Raw genomic sequence first — 13,624 nt, forward strand, 5'->3', positions numbered from 1 at the left:
TCTGTCTTCTAGAGTCCCAACTTTCATGAATGAGACACTTCTTTTGTTGTTATGTTTGTTTGTTTTTGAATTTCGCGCAAGGCTAGACAAGAGCTATCTGCGATAGCCCTCCCTAATTTAACAGTTTAAGACTAGAGGGAAGCAGCTAGTCATCATCACCCACCACCAACTCTTGGGCTACTGTTTTACTTACGAATAGTGGGATTGATCGTTACATTATAACGTACCCACGGCTGAAAGGGCGAGCATGTTTGACGTGATGGAGATTCAAACCCGCGACCCTCAGATTACGAGTCGAGTGCCTTAACCACCTGGCCATGCCGAGTCTCGTTATTGTGTAATAAGCTTGTCTTATTGCGGGTGTAATTTTATAAAAATATATTTATCGTTTAATAACAGGCTCATCGATACTGTTAATGTATGACGTTGTAAAACTGAAATGTATCTTTTTTTATAATCATATGTGAAATTGTAGTTATTATAAATTAGTGCGATATATAAGTTTAAAAAGTATTCGAGTTTAAATGATTTGACAAGAAGTCATAAGGAACACAAAAGAAAAATGGTATATAATGAGTCAGCACTGGAAGAAAATTTTGAACCTGCCATAATTTACTGAAAAAAACTGCTTGAAACAGTCACATGTTCTTTGAAAGTTTAGGGCACAATAACACTTTTGACCATTCGAATTGCATAATCTGCTTTGAAAATCGAGAATCTTGTACCACAGGGATTCCCACAACTTTGTCAACAGGCTTCAACTTCTTTAATGTATTGTCGGACCACCACTTGTTAAAAACAGTTTTAATCATGTCGTCTGATATCTACTTATTTTACTACATTTACAACTTGAGTCTGGTTTTAAGAAAACAATGATAAGAGATTTAAATACAGAAAAATTAAAAAGTAGTCTTACGTCTTACTTTAATTTGCAGGGTTATATTACGTTGCTGAAACAATCTTGTGAATTTTTGGGAAAATGACTGACAGTTTCAAACGAAAATCTGGCTCCACATTTATTTTGTATCTATGCTTCAATTTTATATGTGTCAATCCAACTGGAAAATAAACTGTCTTGTTTTTGCGATCGGTTTGCAATGGTGCCAGGCGCACAACGAATTTGCATAATTTAATTTGTGTTAATTATAATTATTAATTTGGAATATATATATATATTATATTAAATGTCTTAGCATTTTATTTTATTCGTTATTCATTCAGTAAATGATAATTTTATAAATTTGATTTATTGTTTGTTGTTGTTTTTGGAATTTCGCACAAAGCTACTCGAGGGCTATCTGTGCTGGCCGTCCCTAATTTAGCAGTGTAAGACTAGAAGGAAGGCAGCTAGTCATCACCACCCACCGCCAACTCTTGGGCTACTCTTTTACCAACGAATAGTGGGATTGATCGTCACATTATAACGCCCCCATGGCTGGGAGGGCGAGAATGTTTGGCACGACTCGGGCGCGAACCCGCGACCCTCAAATTACGAAGCGCACGCCTTAACGCGCGAGGCTATGCCAAGCGCAATTTGATTTATTACTGCAGACCCTTTTAAGTACTATCGCAGACCACAGTTTGGAAACCTCTGGTGTACCACAAAAACGTGTCTACAGTTTCGAGTTTACAAAAACGTCAGTAGGACTCCATTCAGTAAATTTTACTCTATTACAACAAAGGCGTATGTTGAAGGAAATGGAAGACTGCAGGGATGAAATATCCCGTCATGGTGCCAAAACCTTCCATCCCGAAGGGAAGACTTCAAGGTCATTAAACAAAAGATTGATAGGTATTTCGGTTTAAATATCTCTGTATCAATTGCATGGAAACAGAGATAACCAGATGTGCTCATAAAATTTATTTCTCTTCATCCCTTGCACGGCATGGACAGCTGGGTTAAGGCGTTCGACTCGTAATCTGAGGGTCACGAGTTTGAATCCCCGTGACATCAAACATGCTCGCCCTTTCGGCCGTGGGGACGTTATAATGTAACAGATAATCCCACTATTCATTGGTTAAAGAGCAGCCCAAGAGTTGGCGGTAGGTGGAGATGAGTAGCCTTCCCTCTAGTCTTATACTACTAAATTATGGACGGCTAGCGCAGATTGGCCTCATGTAGCTTTGCACGAAATTCAAAGACAATCTCTTTAACCTGATCATGAGTGTAGTTTTTCGTTCCTGCAACTCGAAAAAATATACCAAGCAACCGAATGTAATGCTGCTATTTCAGTGAATGAAACTTGAACTGTACTGACTATAGCTACGAGAGCACTTGAAGTACTCCAAATAACTACGTCACCTGTGCGATATATAAGTTTAAAAAGTATTCAAGTTTAAATAATTTGACAAGATTTAATGTAAATAAATAAATAATATATAATAGTAGACAAATAGCAAACCGCTAAGGCATACCTACATTAATTTAGTTCAATTAAGCTATAAATATATATATGTGATTGCTAATATATTACAGATGGGGCCCCAAATATTTATTTCTCTCTCACGGTGATTTAGTTTTTAAGTATAATTTTAGACATATATAATCTTATTTTTACTAATTTATTATTGAGGATTATCTAGTGGATCAATTATTTAAAATGTCAAAAATGCATGTTAAATGAATTTATTATCCGATATACCAATTATTAATGCTGTGTCGGTTTGCTTTTCGATTTAGACATTGGAAAAACTAATTTGTTGCAATCGACCTTGAAATTATATAAAAAAATCGGGGCATAAAAAAGATATACACGTGCTTGAAATATATTTGGAAAACAACTGTAACTTAGACATAAGATCTGCTTGTTTTATACACAAAGATACATAATTAGCTATCTATGCCGTGCCAACTATGCGTATCAAAACTTGAATTTTAGCTGTATGAGTCTTCAGAGCTGCCCTGAGTTACTAGATAACTTATAAATTGTGTACGTTAGTTGATTTCTTTCTCTCTGCTATTAATTCCGTCTTTAGAAAAGGAAATGTGCTAAATTCAGTCGTGCTTTGGACCAGAGTAATCGATAATATTTTGATTGTTATAAAATATTTCAAACATTGTTCGTGTTTCCAAATTAACAGACAATTCAAAAGTATAAAAAAAAAGGTTTCGAATATATTCTTCTTGCCATTTCATTCGTACGATAACAAAATATAATTTAATGGCCTAGCGCGTTAAGGCGTGCGCTTCGTAATCTGAGGGTCGCGGGTTCGCGCCCGAGTCGCGTCAAACATGCTCGCCCTCCCAGCCGTGGGGGCGTTATAAAGTGACGGTCAATCCCACTTTTCGTTGGTAAAAGAGTAACCCAAGAGTTGGCGGTGGGGGGTGATGACTAGCTGCCTTCCCTCTAGTCTTACACTGCTAAATTAGGGATGGCTAGCACAGATAGCCCTCGAGTAGCTTTGTGCGAAATTCCAAAAACAAAAAAAAAACAAACTGTTCACGTTACTGCAGTAAAAATGTGTTCAGATAATTTAATTTCGTGATAATTCTGTTTACCATCATCTGTTTAGCGACAAACATCCAACAACTAACCAACTATGTATCATTTCTCGATTATAATGTCTTATTGATACTCACTGCCCACTCAACATAAGTTTATAAAAGATTATGCAAACTTATGTTTATTATTTTCAAGACAAACAGGTGGCTATGAAAAATAAAACTTACTTAAAAACAGTATTTATTTGTTATATTATTTAAAATACACATTTTTTATTATTTTGTTTTACAATCTCTGAAAGGTAATTTTAGAAAATGCACGAAATTATATTTCCTTGGTATGGTAAGGGCATATAATTAAGTTTTCTGTGTTATACTTTTTAAAAATAGTAATTTTTTTTCTAAAGTAATATATAACAGTAATGTTATTTTCTTCGGCCTAGCGCGTTAAGGCGTGCGCTTCGTAATCTGAGAATCGCTGGTTCGCGTCCGAGTCGCGCCAAAACATGCTCGCCCTCCCAGCCGTGGGGGCGTTATAATGTTACGGTCAATCACATTATAATCACAACGTTGGTAAAAGAGTAGCCCAAGAGTTGGCGGTGGGTGGTGATGACTAGCTGCCTTCCCTCTAGTCTTACACTGCTAAATTGGGGACGGCTAGCACAGATAGCCCTCGAGTTGCTTTGTGCGAAATTCGAAAACAAACAAACAAACAAACGAGTTATTTTCTTCTTCTATTTACTAAACAAGTTTTGTGCGAAAATAATAAAAGGAAAAAACCGCTACGTAGCAGTATTATTTTTGTATTTCATAATATCTCTATTTGCCGTTGCTAGATAGCAGCACATAATGTTTGCATACAATGACATCTAACAAAACAATTTCATTAAAAATAAATAAGTACCTAAATTAATATTTAAGGTATCAAGCAGCTGAAGTCTTTATGTAAGTGAAACATCTGTGTACATGTTATTGATGACTTGGTTTATTACACCACTACAAGTATACCTTCATTAATATCCTGCATCATGTCAGGTCTCATCTTCTGTTGTGTTTGAAGGCAGGTTGTCAAATCCGTTATATCACCGAAGAACCTAAGTTTTTAAACTTCTTTACAACCGTATAAAACGAAGCAAGGTTTTTGTGAGGTTTTGTTTCGTTGTATTATAAAGAACATATATAATTTTAGTTGTTTCTCTTTTCCAAAGGACAGGTTTTGATGAAGTATCTCGTGACCTCCTGTTGTAAAAGTTGAACTTCCGATCCAAGGAAAGGGAACGAGCCACAATAATTATCGCCAGCTTTTGACATGTTCTTTACCAACGAGACTAGTTATCCTAATACTATAACGTCCCACTACCGAAGATAAAAGGCTGGTACTATCTGTCGTTAGGATTCTATCACTCGCCTCAATCACCAGGCAATGCCACGGTCCTGTTAATTTTGTCCAGAGTTTATATTTATTGGTCTAGTTTTCCAATACAATTTGAATTTTCTTGAAGTTTCATTTTATATTTTTCTGAATATGTGTTTTAGTCCCACAATGAATAAATAAACTTACATTCTGTACTAGTTTCTTTTCTCATTAAAACGAAGACTGTTAACTGTAATAATAAATTGTGTAGTAAACAAAACAAATAACGGAAAGGAAGTAAGAACTTCAAAGACTTCAACCTTAGAAACAGTAATTAAGTCCATAACTGTGCAAAAAAAATTAGTCAACATTTTCTTAATTTTTAAACCGTTTTTCTTTTTATTAGTGTTTTTCTAACCCTTCGTATATAACAGCGGTGAGGGTGAGCCACTATTGCTATTGCCAATAATTTTGGTTAGGGGTCCATTTTTTCTTATTGTTTTTTTAACGTTGCAAGTGGTTCGTGGTATGTGAGGGATGACTTTGTCCCTCATGTTTTACACTGGAGACGTTGTTTAACAGTTCCTTGACATGAGCAGGAGAATAACGGATTTAGACATAAGTAGTATGTTGAATAATGTGTATGCCAGAATACGAAATGCCACAGAAAAAAGACCAGCGGTAATGTAAATGTGTGTTTATATATGTATATATATAAAGATATACGATTAACTGGTTGGAGTATTGCCTTATAAGTTATAAATGAACAGAATCTTGAAATTTCAAGGTATTACGTAAAATTAAAATGTATGTTAAATAGAAGAAATGTCTATAAGTGTAGGGGATAAGTTGGCTCACTGGATAAGAAAGTGACTGGATGAAAAAAAAGCAGAATTATTATGAAAACAAAATAAATTTAGTTAAACTGGATTAAAGTCGTAATTGGTACTTCAGGGCTGAATGTTAGTATACTTTTTGATTTACGTTAATAATAACATATAAAAGAATGATCTATAAATGAATCACTCAAGTTTGCTGACAGTATTGAGTGTTGAGTTTTTGATTGTGAGAAGGATATTGCTACTTTACGAAAGGATTTAGATTATTTGGTTAGTTGAGTGAATAAGTAGCAGAAGGATATTAATTGTAATAAAGTAATGAAAGTAACAGAATCACTTAGAAATTTATATTAATTCAGAAAAGATTAATGGAAAACAGAGAAGTAATTAGGAGAGAAGCCATATTGCAACTGACTTAATAATTATGGTGGACCTCACCTCAGTCAAGTTACAATTTTTTTCATGTTTGATTGGTTAATAACCACAATATAGTTACTGGAGAAAAGGATCTTTGTTCTTGTTGATCAGTCTTTTTAAGGTTATAATTTCAATGAGTATTAAGTTGCATTTAGAATATTGTGTTCAGTTGTGCTACTTACTTCTTAGAGAACATTGGATTATTAGAAAGGGTTCAGAGAAGGACTATTAGTATGAAACTTGGGATTGTAAGGTGATCATACAGAGATAGGTTAAGTTCTTAAGTTATATTCTCTTCAAAAAAAGAAGAGTTAGGAGGGATTTGATTAAAATGTTCAAGTTTCTAACTGGAATGATACATAATATTTTTCATGCTTAACTATGAGAACAGTAGGACTAGGGGACTCATTTACATTTTTGTAAGGTAGGAGTCATCTTCAGCTAAGAGAGTTTTATTTATTAACATGTTTGTTCTGGGTTACCTTCAGATGTGGTGGGTACAGTCAATTTAAGGACTTTTAGGGAATGCTTGACAACTACTTGGGTCTGGTTTATGGTATTTTTTCTTTCAATGAATAGGATGACATAACGTACCGTTGTATTTACATTTCTCGTTTCAGACTTATATTGTAGGTGAGGTATGATGTACCTTTATAATAGAAAATGTTTATTTACTGCATTTTGAGAAACACCAAGACAAATCTCTCATCAGACACATTAATCATGTAAACTACTCCACAAATTAACAACTTTGAGGAGGAATTATTTATTTTAATGACCAGAAGTTTGTGGGTTGAGATGTTGCTGTAAGTTATTGTTCTCAATTAAAACTAATTTTTATTTACTTTACAGAATATTGCTAGAAAGAAGCCTCGCTTGGTAGCTGTAAGTAAGACAAAGCCTAAAGAAATGGTTATTCTTGCATATGAATGGGGTCAAAGACATTTTGGAGAAAACTATGTAAGTATAGCACATTATTTAACAGTTTATCTGTGATATGTTTGAGATCTGACATAAATAACTTTGTACTGCTTTGCTAATCAGTTAGTTTTTGTGATCTCAAGGTCACCCTTAGCAGTCTTGCAGACATCCATTTCAGCCTAAACAAAGCTTCAATGTCTGTAGTTATAGTACAAGCAACCTCTATCCCAACATGTAGTCATGTGTTAATTCTCCTCCACTCAAACATATAGTTATGGTTTAAGTGACTTCCACCCCAACATATAGTTCTAGTCTAACCAACCTCCACACCAACATATGGTTATATTCAAACAAATCTCCACCCTAATATAAAAATATGGTTTATGTGGCCTCTACTCAAACATCTAGCTATAGTCCAACCAACCTACTCCCCAACATATAGTTATAGCTTAAGTGATTTCTACCTCAAAATATACTTATAGTCTCACCAACCTCCACCACAACATACAGTTATGGTTTAAGTAACTTCAACCCCAACATTATAGTTATGGTTTAAGTAACTTCAACCCCAACATTATAGTTATGGTTTAAGTAACTTCCATCCCAACATTATAGTTATGGTTTAAGTAACTTCCATCCCAACATTATAGTTATGGTTTAAGTGACTTCTACATGAACATATCGGTATAGTCTAACAAACCACCACCCCAATATATAGTTATAGTCTAACCATTCTCCACCCCAACATTTACTTATGGATTAAGTGACCTGCACCCCAACATTTACTTATGGATTAAGTGACCTGCACCCCAACATTTACTTATGGATTACGTGACCTGCACCCCAACATTTACTTATGGATTACGTGACCTGCACCCCAACATTTACTTATGGATTAAGTGATCTGCATCCTAACATTTACTTGCAGATTAAATGACCTCCACCCTAACATACAGTTAGTCTAAGCAACCTCTACCTCAACATATAGTCTATCCAACCTCCACCCCAATATATAGTTATGGTATAAGTTACCTTCACCTCAACATATAGTTACAGTATAACTAATCTTTACCCCAACATATAGTTACAGCCTAACCAAACTCTATCCAAACATATAGTTATGCTTTAAGTGACCTTCACCCCAACATAGTTATAGTGAAACCAACCTCCATCCCAACATTTGGTTTAAGTGACATCTACCCCAACATAGTCTAAGCATCCTCTACTCCAAGATATGGTTTAAGTGACTTTCACCCCAACATATAGTCTAACCAACCTCCATCTCAACATATAGTTATAGTCTAACCAACCTCCACCTCAACACACAGTTATAGTCTCACCTATCTCCACCCGAACATATAGTTATTACCGAAGCAACCTCCACCCCAACATACAGTTATAGTCTAATCAACCTCCAACCCAACGTACAGTTATAGTCTAACCTACTTCCACCACAAATATAGTTATAGTTTAAGTGACTTCTACCCCAACATATTGTTACAGTCTAACCATCTTCAACCCCAACACATTGTTATGGTTTAAGTGACTTCTACCCCAATATATTGTTATAGTGTAACCAACCTCAAACCCAATGTGTAGTTATAATTTATCCAACCTCCACCTCTACATAAAGTTTAAGTGACTTCTACCCCAACATTCACGTGTGCTTTAAGTGATGTCTACCCCAACACATATGTATGGTCTAACCAAACGCCACCCCAACATGTAGTTATAATCTAACCGACCTCCACTCCAATATATAGTTATAATCTAACCAACCTCCACCCTAACATATAGTTATAGTCTAAGCAACCTCTACCCCAACATATTGTCTATCCAACCTCCACCCCAATATATAGTTATGGTACAAGTTACCTTCACCCCACATATAGTTAGACTTACCAACCTCTACCCCAACATATAGTTAGTCTAACCAAACTCCACCCAAACATATAGTTTTAACATATATACTTTAAGTGACCTTTACCTCAACATATAGTTATTGTGTAACCAACCTCCACCCAAACATATAGTTATTGTCTAAGTAACCTTTACCCTGACTTATAGTTACTGTCTAACCATACTCCACCCCAACACATAGTTATAATGTAACCAACCTTGACTCAACTTATTGTTATTGTCTAAGCAACCTCTTCTCCAACATATAGTTATAGACTAAGGAACCTCTACCCCAACATATTGTTATAGTGTAACCAACCTCCACTCCAACATTTAGTTATAGTCTAACCAACTTTTACCCTAAGATATACTTATGGTTTAAGTGACTTCTACACCAACATATAGTTATAGTTTAAATGACCTCCACCCCAACATATAATTATAGTTAACCAACCTCCTTCCCAACTTATAGTTATGGTTTGAGTGACGTCCTCCACAGCCTGTAGTTATAGTCTAATCAATCTCCACCCCGACATGTAGTGATGGTTTAAGTGACTTCTACCCCAATACATGGTTATAGACTAACCAACTTCCACCCCAACATATTATCTAACCAATCTCTACCCCAAAATATAGTTATGGTTTAACTGACTTCTGCCCCAGCATATAGTTATAGTCTAATGAACCTCCACCATGACATATAGTTATAGGCTAACCAACTACCACCCCAACATGCTTATCTTAAGCCGTAAGCTGATCTTTATACCACACATCAATGCGCTACAGGTCAAATGTGCAAGAGCACTCTACATCCTTCATGTCCTCTCTTCCAATGCTTGAACAGCAGATCGATGTTCTTCGCTAAAGATATATCTTGCTCTTATTTGATCAAAACTTGGCTATGGATCACTGGTCTATGGCTTTTTCAGGACTTCTGAATTAAAGAATCTGGACCCCCTTCATCATCAAGGGCTTTCTCTCTGCACTGGATCTTTTTGCACTTACCCAGTTCAGAACTTATACATAGAGTCTTGTAAATGTTCTATGCACCTTCGTTGTTTACAACTGTCTTTACAATATGCTTTGAAATGTGGTTCCTTACCAAAGCATGCCACCTAGGGTTGTGTTTTCCTTTCTAGGTGTGCCATACTTTTTTAGAACAGACGATCTGCCATTGCTCATTTTGGCTCTTGTATCTATGTGTAGTTGGATGAATTGGGACTGTACTTAGATAACCCCTTGGTGTAGATTCCTGTATGTGGTGAGGGGACCTCCCACGGCAGGTTCTGTTCTTTTAGTTTATCTCCTCTGGGATCTAAACATCCACCCACATGTTTGCTGTGCATGGCAACCTGTGAAGGGGAGGAGAGGATCCTGGTGGTTGAGGGGTCCACCCTAACACACCACTATGGCCTTGAATTCTTTGGGTCAATCGGCTGGTTCACTCGGGCTAGTGTCAACCAAGTACCAGTGTTGGATGTCCACAACAGGTGTTATGGACATTATATCTAAAGCTGGTGTTTCAGTATAGTGCTCACAAAAACCTGGCATTGCTGCAATGTCCTTGTTTGACACTGTAGCGTGTCCCCTCGTTGAGCTCCATGGTGGGTGGGGTCAGTGGGCACCGAAAATTACCCTCTCTTTATTATGGATACTGCAATTAAAAATCTTAATAAAATAGTAAAAAAACAGTCTATAGGTAAATGACCATGTCTTGAAGATTCTCAGCAGCAATTCTCACCATCTGTACCACCTGTTGTACCTCATTTTCTTATATTGCATTCCCTTTCAGACAAACCTTTAGGGCAAATGTCTCCCTTTTTCATTCAGAAGGGACTAGAGGGACTTGTTGGCTCTCCAAAGTCAGTAAAGAAGCTGCGATCTGGTGATATATTGGTGGAAACACCCACATCTAAACACAATTAACTCCTCTTGCATTCAAAGGCAATTGGGGATATACCTATTGAGGCTACACCTCATGCTACTTTTAATTCATCATGAGGAGTTATTGTTGAGAGGGATTTGCAGAACATCTCAGAGTCGGAGATTCTCGCTGGTTTCTCCATCCAAGGAGTTTCTGCAGTGAGGCGTTTCTCCACTCGCAAAGATGGAATTATGGTGCATATCAATGTCCTCATTCTCACATTTACGTCACCACTTCCACCTGCCACCATTAAGATAGCCTGCCTTGACAATGGAAACATCAGAGAGGGTTTGGTCACTTGAAGACGTCATGTTATGGTTCCTTGACATGTGCTCATTGCAGTGGCAAGGACCATGATGCCTAAAAGTGTGAAATGCACCCTCATTGCATCAATTACAATGGCTCTTATCCGTCATGCTTTCGTTCTTGCCCTAAATGGTTGGAAGAAAAAGAGGTGCAGCATTGGAAAACGATTCATAACATTACCTATCCTGAGGCTCGAAATTGCTGTACGTATCTTGGACGTATACTGCTGCACTTTATTCCACAACTACTGTGTGAGTGCAGACAGATGTCACTGTGCCTCCAAAAGAATCGTTCTCCAAACAAATGAAAAGTCTTTTGACCTCCATGGTTAAAAAAGTTGATGCATCAACTTCACCACCTATCTCTGTCCCTTATATACATTCCACCAAACCCCAAGATCCACATCCTTTGGTTCCAGGTACAGGCATTTCCTCATATACATCTTCTTCTCTCACCCCAAGATGGAAAACAATCATTCATTCATATTCTCAGTCTCTGGAATCCCCTTCTAACAGCAAAGACCTGCCCAATCAACCTAGGGCAGGATCCATGGAGGTCAATAGACTCCCCTCGAATAAGGACAGTAAGGAAAAAAGGCATGGTCATAAACAGAAGGGTTCTCCATTCAATTTGCCTACATGTAAATAAAAATGGCCACCATGATACAATGGAACTGTCAAGGTTTACGTTCTAATCTGGATGACATCAAAACACTGATTTCTTCCTAACATCCTGTTTGTCTTTACTTACAGGAAACATTTCTGAAACTTGCTGATACAATCACCTTTTGGCAGTTTTCCTTGTACAGAAACGATAGGCTGTGTGATGGACGAGTGCGTGGAGGGGTAGCACTGTTGGTTGATCAGCATGTGCCCACCCTGTCTTTGCTACTCAACACACGCTTGGAGGCTGTAGCCATCTGTGTTTCCTTGGGTTATACCATCACTGTTTGCTTTCTCTACCTGTTACCTGGAGAGACATATGATCAATCAGATTTTGATGCTCTCATTGAACAGTTGCCATCTCCCATTTTCATCCTGGGGGACATCAATAGGCATCATCTCCTCTGGGGAAGTGCTGATATTGATAGGAGGGGTCACTCTGTAGATCATATGCTCTCTGATCACAACCTTTCTCTTTTCAATACTGGTTCTTCTACTTATTTCCATGCACCTAGTCAGTCCTTTTCTGCTATTGATCTCTCAATTTGCTCCCCTTCATTATTTTCCCATTTTTCATGGAGGGTTGATAATAATCCACAAGGCAGTGATAATTTTCCTATAATCTTGAGAGAGACTGGTCGTGCAGTAACCGACTGTATTATACAAGCAGCTGCTCAATGTATTTCTAAGACCTAGACACGTTTTCCACTATATCCTTGTCTGTGGTAGAATCCTGCCTGCCACATGGTATGGAAGGCTTAAAAATGAGCCTGGGATACTTCCATAGATATCCCACACACTCGAACCACATTGCTTTCCAGTGGGCCCGTGCACGTGCTTGATGGGTAAGACGTCAAAGCCAGAAGAAATCTTGAATTAAGTCAGGATCAGCATATCTTCTACCACCAGTTTCAAAGTCATATGGGACAAGATTCGAAAGGTCAGTGGGCACTACAATTCTGTCCTCCTCTCGATCTTACTCTCTGATGGCCAGGAAGTAGCTGATACCTGGAGCATCGCCGATACTCTAGGTGAAAGCTTTTGCCGGGTATCTAGCACTTCTGCTTGGCCATCAAGACTTGGGCAGAGCATTCACCTCTTTCCTTCCAAACTGATTGTCTCTATGACTATAATCGTCCTTTTACACTGGTGGAACTGAAACTGGCCCTTCATCAGTCTGGCAGTACATCTGTTGAACCAGATGATGTACACTATGACATGCTGCACTATCTATCTCCTGCTTCTCTTGCTGTTCTTCTGATTGTTTCTAACTGGATCTGGCAGGATAATGTTTTTCCTTATGCCTGGCACCAGGCTATTGTCCTACCTTTCTCTAAGCCTGGGAGGGATCCCAAGATTCCTTCAAACTACCATCCAGTTGCTTTGACAAGCTGTCTCTGTAAGACCTTAGAGAGGATTATTAATGCTCCTCTTGTTTGGTTCCTCCAATCAAACAACCTCCTCTTGCTCACCCAGTGTTGGTTCTGATGACAGCACTCCACTATGGACCATCTGATTCGACTTGAAATGTCAATCACTGAAGCCTTTCTCAAACGACAGCATCTTGTATCAATATTCTTTGACATTGAGAAGGTTCATGATCCAATATGGAGGAATGGTATTTTGTGAGACCTCCATATATATGGGTTACGTGACCATTTGCCCATTTTTATTAAAAATTTTTTAATGGACAGGAGATTCCAAGTTTGTGTGTATTCAACACTTTCCCATTCTTTTTTACAGGAACTTGGAGTCCCTCAGGGCTATGTTCTGAGTGTCACACTTTTCAGTATAGAGATTAATACCATTGCTGAACAACACCCTCTCACTGTTGCAAACGAACTCTATGTCGACAACTTT

The sequence above is a fragment of the Tachypleus tridentatus genome, chromosome 7 (assembly GCF_004210375.1).
Source record: "Tachypleus tridentatus isolate NWPU-2018 chromosome 7, ASM421037v1, whole genome shotgun sequence".
Classification (NCBI taxonomy): domain Eukaryota; kingdom Metazoa; phylum Arthropoda; class Merostomata; order Xiphosura; family Limulidae; genus Tachypleus; species Tachypleus tridentatus.